General features: G+C 34.3%; 1 pseudogene; it reads left to right on the forward strand.

The window, feature by feature from the left end:
* Nucleotides 1-652: 652 nt before the first annotated feature.
* On the forward strand, nt 653-1545 carry LOC105718978 (dnaJ homolog subfamily A member 1-like; annotated as a pseudogene).
* The last annotated feature ends 8974 nt before the right edge of the window (nt 1546-10519 follow it).

The raw sequence follows: 10519 nt of genomic DNA on the forward strand, positions 1-10519 counted from the left end.
AACAAAAACATAAAATGTAGTGGGTAGAGTAAAAGTTTAGAGTTTTGTAACTCTACAAAATCAAATGCAATCAAAGTTAAATTGTTATCAGATTGAAATAGTTTGTTATAAATATGTTTTATGTAAGTTTTATAACCAAAGAGCAAAAATCTATACTAGATTTTAAAAATATAAATAATTCACTGCAGAAAACTATTAAGCTACAAATGATGACAGCAACAGAGGAAGAAAAAATGTAAATAAAAAACAAGGAGAAGACAGCAAGGGCTTCAGTTAACCAGGTGGAACTTTCCAGAACACTCAGGAGAGGCCGAGAAGCAGCAGCTGCCTGAGCTGCATGAAGCTACGCAGTCCTTTCTGCCTTCTCAGATTTGCCTCAGCCCACTCACTAGCTGTAGAAAATGGTGAAATAAACCACTTTCCATGATGTTTTGGAGGGTCAAACAAAGTACCACTAAGGAAAAATTGAAAAAGGCTCGTGAGACCCTGTCCTTGAAGTACCACCCTGATAAAAATCCAAATGAAGGAGGAAGTTTAAACAGTTTTCTCAAGCTTACAAAGTTATTTCTGATGCTAATAAAAGGGAATTATTCAACAAAGAAAGATAACAGGTAAATAAGAGGGCTAAGCAAGTGGAAATTCTGGGTCCCCCATGGACATCTTCGATATAATTATTTATGGAGGAAGAAGAATGCAGAGAGAAAAGAGGAGTAACACTGTTGTGCATCAGCTCTCAAAAACCTTAGAAAACGTATATGACAGTACAATAAGAAAATTGGCACCTCACAGGAATGTAATTTGTGACTAATGTGAAGGCAGAAGTCAGGGGGGCGGGCGGAAATGGGAGAGAAGTATAGCGCTGTCCCGATTGCCAAGTTACTGGACTGCAAATACAAATTCATGAGATAGGACCTCGAATGGTTCAGCAAACTTAGTCTGTATGTATGGAGTGCCGGGCTCATGGAGAATGAATCAGTCCTAAAGATAGATGTAAAAACTGAAATGGAAGAAAGATAGTTTGAGGGAAAAAGATTCTAAAAGTTTATGTTGACAAAGGCATGAAAGATGGCCAGAAGATAACATTTTATAGTGAATGAGACAAAGAACCCAGATTGGAACCAGGAGATATCTTTAAGTTAGATGAAAAGGACCATACTGTTTTTACTTCACAAGAAGATTATTTTACATCTTTGGACATATAACTGGTTGAAATATAGTGTGGTTTCTAAAAATCGATATCCACGATTGACTACTGAACTATAGTCATCACCTCTTACCCAGGTCCAAATGTCAAGCATGAAGATATCAAGTATGTGCTAAATGAAATCATGCCAATTCTTCATAGACCATAGGAAAAGCATCACCTAATCATCAAAATTCAAGGTCAACTTTCCTGAGAATGGTTTTCTCTCTCATGATAAGCTCTCTTAGTTGGGTAAACTCCTACCTGACAGGAAAGAAATAAAAGACATTTATGAAATAGATCAAGTAGAACTGGTGTACTTTGATTCAAATCAGAAAAGACAGCACTATTCCATTGGATAAACATATGAGGATGGTAACATCCTAGAAGTGGTGTTTCAGTGCCAAAATTTATAAAAGGAGCAGTGAGTAACACTCACTGCTGGCATTTGATGAGCAGTAGTGAATGAGTGAAGGATTGTAATCATAATATGTTCACTACTTGCTATTGTCTTTGTTTTAGTATTCAACTATAATAATGTTTTAAAAGTGAAATGATGAATAAACAAAAATAAAAGCTCAAAAAGGCAGAAAATAAATTATAAAATGGCAGTAGAAAGTTTTGACCTATCACTAATTACTTGGAATATAAATAAATTAGATTTTCCAATAAAAAGACATAGAATGACTTTATTTAAAAAACAAGACCCAACTATATGCTACCCAAATAAACTCAACTCACATTTAAGACCACACACGACTGAAAATGAGGGTACATAAAAGAATATTCTATGCAAATGAAAACCAAAAGAGAGAGACCAAAGTTAGCTATACTTAAAATAGACCTTAAATCAAAAACAGTAAAAAAGATAAAGAAGGTTATTACATAATATTTAAGGACAAATCTATCAAGAAGATATAACAAGTGTAAATATATAACACACCCAACATTGGATGACCTAAATACATAAAGGAAATCTTAAATGATCTGAAGGGAGATATGAAATACAATCATAGTGTGGATTTCAGTTCCCTACTTTCAACAATGGACAAATCATTCAGACAGGAAATTAATAAAATGAAAAACATCAGCCTTGAAATATCCTTATACTAAATGGATGTAATAGACATATACAGAACTTTCCATCAACAGAATACCTGTTCTTTTCAAGGAAACATGGAACATTCTCCAGGATAGATTACATAGTTAGGCTACAAAACAAGTTTGAACACATTGAATAAATTGAAAATTATCAAATATTTTTTTCTAATTACAAGTATATGAAATTACAAATCAAAAACAGAAGAAATCTTGGAAAATTCACAAATACATGGAAATTAAACAACATACTCTTGAACAATCAATGGGTCAAGGAGAAATCAAAAGAGAAATTTTTAAAAACTTGAGACAAACAATAGTGGAAGCACAATATACCAAAACTTATGGGATACAAAAAAAGCAGTTCTATGTTTTAAAAATCTCAAATGAATACCTTAATGTTATACCTCAAAGAAGAGAAAAAGAAAAAAAAAACTAAGTCCCAAGCTAGAAGAATTAAGAAAATAAAGGTTAGAGAAGAAATAAATAATATAGTCTAGAAAAACAATAGAAGAAAATCCATGAAATCAAGAATATTTTGAGAAGATAAACATAGTCAATGAAACTTCACCTAGATTAACAAAAAAGAGAGACAACTACCTAAAATCGGGAAAAAAAATTACAACTGATACTACAGCTATGTAAGAATCATAAAAGATTACTTTGAATAATTATATGCCAACCAATGAATAACTCAGAAGAAATGGATAAATTCATAGATACATACAACCTATTCTCTGAATCATGAAGAAATAAAAAATATATAAAAATAAACGTTAAAGGGAGAATCAGTAATAAAATGTCTCCCATCAAGTAAATGTTCAGGATCTGATGGTTTTTTCTGATTTCTACCAAACATTTAAAGGAGAACTAATATAAATTCATCTCAAACTCTTCCACAAATGAGTACTTCTCAATTTTTTTTATGAGGGTAGAATCATCCTGGTACCAAAGCCAAACAAGGACATTATAAGAAAAAAAAAATTATAGTCCAATATCCCAAATGAAAATAAATGCAAAAATCTTCAACAAAACATTAGCAATATCTAATCAACAATATATTGAATGAATCATTTAATCATTTAATATGATCAAGTAGAAATTATCCCAGGGATGCAAGGATGGTTCAACATAATCCAAATTTATAAATGTGATACACCTCATTAATAGAATGAAGGGCAAAAAACGTATGGTCAATCTCATTAGAGACAGAAAAAAGCATTTGAGAAAATTCAGCATTCTCCCAATGGATTAGTTATAGAAGGAGTGTACCTGAACCCAATAAAAGCCAAGCATGACAAGCCACAGCTAACATTATACTTAATGATGAAAACAAAGGCAACTTTACCTATAAGATCAGGAACAAGACAAGAATATCTAATTTCACCATTTTTATATACTATAGTATGGAAAGTGACTATATTGCTCTTTTCCAGAACAATTAGTTAAGAAAAAGAAATAAAAGACTTCCAAATGTGAAAAGATGAAGAAAATTCTTCATGTTTGGTGATGACATGATCTTATGTATGAAAACCTAAAGACTCCACAAAAAAACTGTTATAACTAATACATGAACACAGTAAAGTTGCAGGATTAAAAATATCCACATGCAAAAGTCAGTAGTGTTTCTATGCATGAACAATGAACCATTTGAAACAGAAATTAAAAAAAAAAATCATTTACAACAGCTACCTAGAATAAAGCATTCTTAGGAATACATTTAACCAAGGATGTGAAGGATTTGTGCACTAAAAAAATTCCAAAACTTTGATGAAAGAAATTGATGACACAAATAAATGTGAAGATATTCTATGTTCACATTTTGGAAGAATTAATATTGTTAAAATGTCCCTATTAGCCTGATGTGTGCCTCACGCCTGTAATCACAGAAATTTGGGAGGCTGAAATGGGTGGATCATTTGAGGACTGGAGTTCTAGATGAGACTGGCCAACATATTGAAACCCCGTCTTTATTAAAAATACAAAAAATTAGCTGGGTGTGGCAGCACATACCTGTAATCCCAGGTACTTGGGAGGCTGAGGCATGGGAATCACTTGAATCTGGGAGGCAGAGATTGTAGTGAGCCAAGATCATGCCACTGCACTCTAGCCTGGGTGACAAAGTGAGACTCTGTCTCAGTAGACAAATAAATAAACAAACTGTCCCTATTACCAAAAATGATTTACATATTGAACGAAAATTCTATCAAAATGTAAATTCATTTTTCACAAAAATGTAAAAATAACTAAAATTTATATAAAACCACAGAAAAACACAAATTTCCAAGACAATCTTGCACACATTACCCCCCTCAAAAAAAAAAAAAAAGGAGCTGGAGGCATCACACTATCTGAATTGAAAATATATTACAAAATGATAGTAATTAAAACAGCATGATACTGGCATAAGAATAGGCACATCAACCAATGGAACAGAACAGAGAGCCAAAAAATAAACCCATTCACTTACTGTCAATTGATTTTTGATAAAGGTGCCTGAAACAAAATATAAAAAATAGGCAATCTCTTCAATAAAGGAAATAGGGAAATTTGGATATGCACATGCAGAAGAATAAAATTGGACCCTCATCTCATACCATATACAAAAATCAACTCAAAATGAGTTAAAAACAGTTTGATGTAAAAAGTGAAACTTTAAAAGTATTAAAACAAAACAAAAACGGGGGAAAACTATACAATAATTGTCTGTACAATTTTTTTTTTTAAATTTGACCCTAATAGCTCAGGGAATAAAACCAAACATAGAGAAATAGGATTACATCACACTTAAAACATCTGTATAGTAAAGAAAAAAATTAACAGAATGAAGAGGCAATCTATGAATTGAGATAAAATATTTGCAAGCCATACATCTAATAAGGAGTTAATATTCAAAATATGTAAGAAATACAAACAATTGAATAGAATGTAAACAAATAATCAGATTAAAAATAGGCAAATGGCCAGAGTAAATATTTCTTAAAAGAAAAGTTGACATTCAAATGGCTGCCAGATACATTTAAAAAATGTTCAAAATCTCTAATTATTGGGGAAGTGCATATTAAAACCACAATGAGGTATGTTCTTCCATTTTTCAGGACAGCTATTATCAAAAAGATGAAAAATAACAAGTGTTGGGGAGGCTGTGGAGAAAGAGAACCCTACTATACTATTGTTGGGAATGTAATTTGGTACAACCATTGTGGAACACTGTATGAAGGTTCTTCAAAACAGTAAAAATACAATTTCACTAGTATATCTAAAGGATTTGAAATCAGTATGTCAAGGAGATGCCTGCACTCCCATGTTTACTAAAGATTTATTTATAATTATCAAGTTTTGGCATAACTTAAGCATTTACCAGTCAATTAATGGATAAAAAATATAGTATACATGCACAATGAAATACTATTCAGCCTTTACAAAGAAGGAAATTATGTCATTTGCAACAACATACATGAGCTTGTAGGACATTATGCTAAGTAAAATAATGCAGCTATAGAAAGACAAATGCCACATGTTTTTGTATGTGGAAGCTAAGAAGCTAACACAGAAGAAAGCAGAACCATGGTTACCAGAAGCCAGGGACTGGCTGGGGAGAGTAACAGGTGGATGTTGATCAAAGAGTACAGTGTTTCATTTAGACAGGAGAAATAAGTAAGTTTTTGAGGTGATGGTTACCTTAATTAGCTCAATTGAATCATTCCATATTGTATACAGATATTATAGCATCATATTGTGCTCCATAAAAGAATACATTATAATTTGTCAATAATTAACAAAAATAAATTAATTTTCTTTAAAAAATACTGTCTAAACAAAGGAAGAGATTCTACATTTGTGACACATGTGTTTAGTGAAAGGTATACTGGTTGGGTGAGCAATCAAACAAACAAAAACACCTGAAAAAAAAATAGGATAATAGGAAAAAAACCCTAGAGAACTGGAGCAGGTAGTTTATATTTCTGCCAAGGAAGGCCCAGCTGTAGTTCCTGAAGATATAGAATTAATGAATTTCACTGAGTATTTTGAAGATACCAGTTTGGAATGGAAAGTCTAGTCAATGGTACGTTCTAAAATGGTAAATCTGGAAAGCAGGAAAGGATGTTGAAATAAAAAAAAAATTCTCATAATTAGAAGATAAAGGTGCACAAGTCTAATATGATTATAAATAAAATAAGGTACTTGAAGTGAGTTTCATCTGTTTCTTTTAAGAGCAATCTTAACATGTGATTTAAAAGAAAAATCTAGTTTAAATATATTGAACTGATAAAATGAGTTATCAGTCTTATTAGGTTCTACTACAAGGATACAAAAGTAAACTGAAATCTATGTTTTATTGTATAAAATAGCTACAACAACTAGTTCTGTCTCCTTTAAATGGTTCATTTAACAGAGCAATGCACCGTTTATAAGCACTTATATTCACATATTTATTTACTTGGTTAATAAATATGGTTTTTTTTGGTCATGAAAGCATTTTTCTCTTTTTAATGTAACTAAGGTAAAATGCTTATTTTGATAATTGGTTTTTCTACAAAAGATATTAAGTTGATCCTAGTAAAGTATTCATAGATGTAATCTTATACATATTATCCCTCTGAAGACAATCTTTTTTATTGCATGGCTTAAATGCTTAAATGCTATTTATTGCCCAATCAAATCAGAGAAGATAAGAAAGATAGAATGTGTATTTACCAGACTTCTTCAATTGGACTATATAATCTTATAAATTATTTTTACCTTATAGATTAAAGACTTCTATAGGAATATATTTTTCCAATAGCCTGCTTAATGGACATTCATTGCTGAAAATATTGCAGAAAATGACAGAACTAACTTCTTGCAAAATCAATATGGCATAAATATTAATCAGGAATAATCATTTAAGACTACAGGAAATGTCCGTTACTTTTTGCCTGGTGAGGAGGGTATGTTTGGGATAAAGATTTGGATACTTGTTGTAATGATATTTTGGAGGACTAATTAATATGCTGCAGGAGATATTTTAAATTACCAACCAGAATAATGTATTCTAGTTAAATGAAAAAATAAAATACACAACAAAAGAAACAACAGAGTGAAGAGACAACCTACAGATTCAGGAAAAAATTCTGAAAGCCATACATCAGATAAAGAGTTAATATACAAAATATATAAGAAACTCAAAACACTCTATGGAAAGAAAACACTATAATTTAAAACTAGAGAAGGGACCTAAATAAGTATTTTTCAAAAGAAAACATACAAATAGCCAATGGATAAATTGAAAAATGTTCAACATCACTGATGCCCATTATAACCACAAGGTATTATCTGGTACCTGTCAGATGGATATTTTGAAAAAGATGAAAGATAACAGTTTTGGCCAGGATGTGGAGAAATGGGAAATTGATTACTCAGTTGATAGGAATACAGATTAGTTCAGCCATTATGGAAAACTGTATAGAGTTTCTCAAAAAACTAAAAATAGAGGAGAGGGGTGGATCAAGACAGCAGAAGAGAAACCTCTACTGATCATCTCACAAGGATACCAATTTAACAAGAGTCTATACTAAAAAACAAACAAACAAACAAACAGAAAACTTTAAAAGAACAAAAAGTCAGAGGAGCTATCACATTACCTGGTTTTAACTTCGTATCACTGAAAGAGCTACTGAAGAGGTAGATAAAAGAGGGTGAGAGGATAGACACCACTCCTCTCACCCTCTGGCAGCAGCATTGCAGTGTGGAGTGTTTCTGTGCAATAGAGCGAGGGAGAGTGCAGCAATTTTGAAGCATTAAACACAGTGCTATCCTGTTATAGAAGAAAGAAAAATTGGACCCAAATCAGCTGGCATCCACCCATGGAGGGAGCATTTAAGCATTTAAACAAGCCCTAGACAGAGGAAAATTGCCAATTCCAATAGGCAGAATTTGACTTCCTGCAATCCTTGCCACTGTGAACTAAAGCTCTCTTCTGAGGCTCTAATAAACTTGAAAGGAAGCTAGGCAACAAGGATTACCACTTTTCGGTGAGTCCTAGTGTTGAACTGGGCCTAGAGCTAGAGGACTCAAGGAGCACACAAACTACTAAGACATCAGCCAGGGAAGGTAAGGCAGTGCTGACATCATCCTTGCTCTAACCCCAGGCTGCACAGCTTACAGCTCCAAAAGAGACTCCTTCCTACTGCTTGAAGAGGACAGGAAGAGTGAGGGGACTCTGCCTTGCACTTCTGATACCAACTTAGCTACAGCAAGATAGGCACTGGTCAAGAGTTGTGAGGCTGTCATTTCAGGCCCCACTTCCCGGGTAACATTTCTAGACACTCTGGGCCAGAAAGGAACCCAATGTCTTGAAGGGAAGGATCCAGTCCAGGTAGGACTCATCACCTACAAACTGAAGAGACTTGGGCTCTGAATAACCAGCAATGATACCCAGTACTACATTGAGACTTGCTGGTTTTAGGTGAGACTAAGCACATCCCCAGCTGTGCTGGCTTTGATGTGAGACTCCAGCGTGAGAAAAGCAGAGGGAATAGTGAAAGAGACTTTGTCTTGCACCTTAGGTACTAGCCTGGCCACAAGTGGGTAGACACCAAGTGGGCTTCTGGGTTCTCTGATCCCAGGACTTGGTATTCAGTGGTATTTCTGAACCTGCACTGGGCTAGAGGGGAGTCCACTGCCCAGAAGGGAGTGTCCCAGGCCACCAGTATTTACCACAAGCTGACTGAAGAGCCCTTGGCCCTAAAGAAAACATTGATGGTAGTCTACCAGTGGAACTGTGGTGGCAAAGGCCATGAAGTGAGGCTTTTCTGCCTTTAGAAAGGGTAGAGAAGAGTGGGAAATGCTCTGTCTTGTGGTTTGCATACTAGTTCAGCTGTAGTGAAATGGAATGTCAGGTAAATGTTTAAGCTTTTTTACTCTAGTCCCTAACTACTGGATGACACCTCCAAACCTGCCTGGGTCCTGCAGGACCTCACAGCCCTAAAGGATAAAACCAGGCATGGTTGGATTTGCCACCTGCTGACTGTAGAGCCCAGGGCCTTGAGCAAACATAGGCAGAAGCCAGGAAGTGGTTACAGGAGACCTTAGGCAAGACCCAGTCCTAGTGGTAATGGCCACAGGGGTGCCTGTGTCTCTCCACCCCAAGGATTAGATGGGTCAGAACAGAGGGAAAGGGAAGAGACTCAATTTGTTTGAGAGAAAACAAGGAAAGAAAACAAGAATCTCTGCCTAGTAATCCACAGAATTCTCCTGAGTCTAGTCCAAGACCATCATGATAGTACCTCAATGCATCTACAAGAATCACAGTGCTACTGGGCCTGGGATACACCATAAAATAGATATATCTTAGATTACAAAACTCAAGTCGTTTCAAATATCTGGAAAGCTTTCCCAAGATGGACAGGTACAAACAAGCCCATACTGAGAAGACTACAATAAACATGTAACTCTTTACTGCCCAGATGCAGATGAACATCGATAAGTATAAAGACCATCCAGGAAAACATGACCTCACCAAATAAGCTAAATACAGCCCCAGGGACCAATCCCGGAGAAACAGAGTTATGTGATCTATTGTATAGGTAATTCAAATTACCTGTGTTGAGGGAGCTTAAAGAAATTCAAGACAACACAGAAGGAATTCAGAATTCTATCAGATAAATTTAAGAAAGAGATTGAAATAACTAACAGGAAACAAGCAGAAATTTGGGAGCTGAAAAATGAAACTGGCATGCTGAAGAATGCATCAGAGTCCTTTAATAGCAGAAGTAATAAAGCAGAAGAAAGAATTAATGAGCTTGAAGACAGGTAATTTGAAAATACGCAAAGGAGTTCAAAGGAAAAAGATTAAAAAGCAATGAAACATACTTATAAGATCTAGAAAATAGCCTCAAAAGGGCAAATCTAAGAGTTATTGACCTTAAAGAGGAGGCAGAGAAAGAGATAGAGGTACAAAGTTTATTTGAAGGTATAATAACAGAGAAATTCCTCAACCTAGAAAAAAATATCAATATTCTAGTACAAGAAGGTCACCCAAGGAAGACTACTTGAAAGTATTTAATAATCAAACCCCCAAAGATTAGGATAAAGAGAATATCCTAACAGCAACAAGAGAAAAGAACAAATAACATACAATGGAGATCCAAAATGTCTGGCAACAGACTTTTCAGTGAAAACCTTACAGGCAGAAGAAAGAGAGTGGAATGACATATTTAAATTGCTGAAGGAAAAAAAAAACCCTTTTACCCTAGA

The sequence above is a fragment of the Aotus nancymaae genome, unplaced genomic scaffold (assembly GCF_030222135.1).
Source record: "Aotus nancymaae isolate 86718 unplaced genomic scaffold, 86718_ANA_hifiasm-v0.15.2.pri h1tg000029l, whole genome shotgun sequence".
NCBI classification, from domain to species: domain Eukaryota; kingdom Metazoa; phylum Chordata; class Mammalia; order Primates; family Aotidae; genus Aotus; species Aotus nancymaae.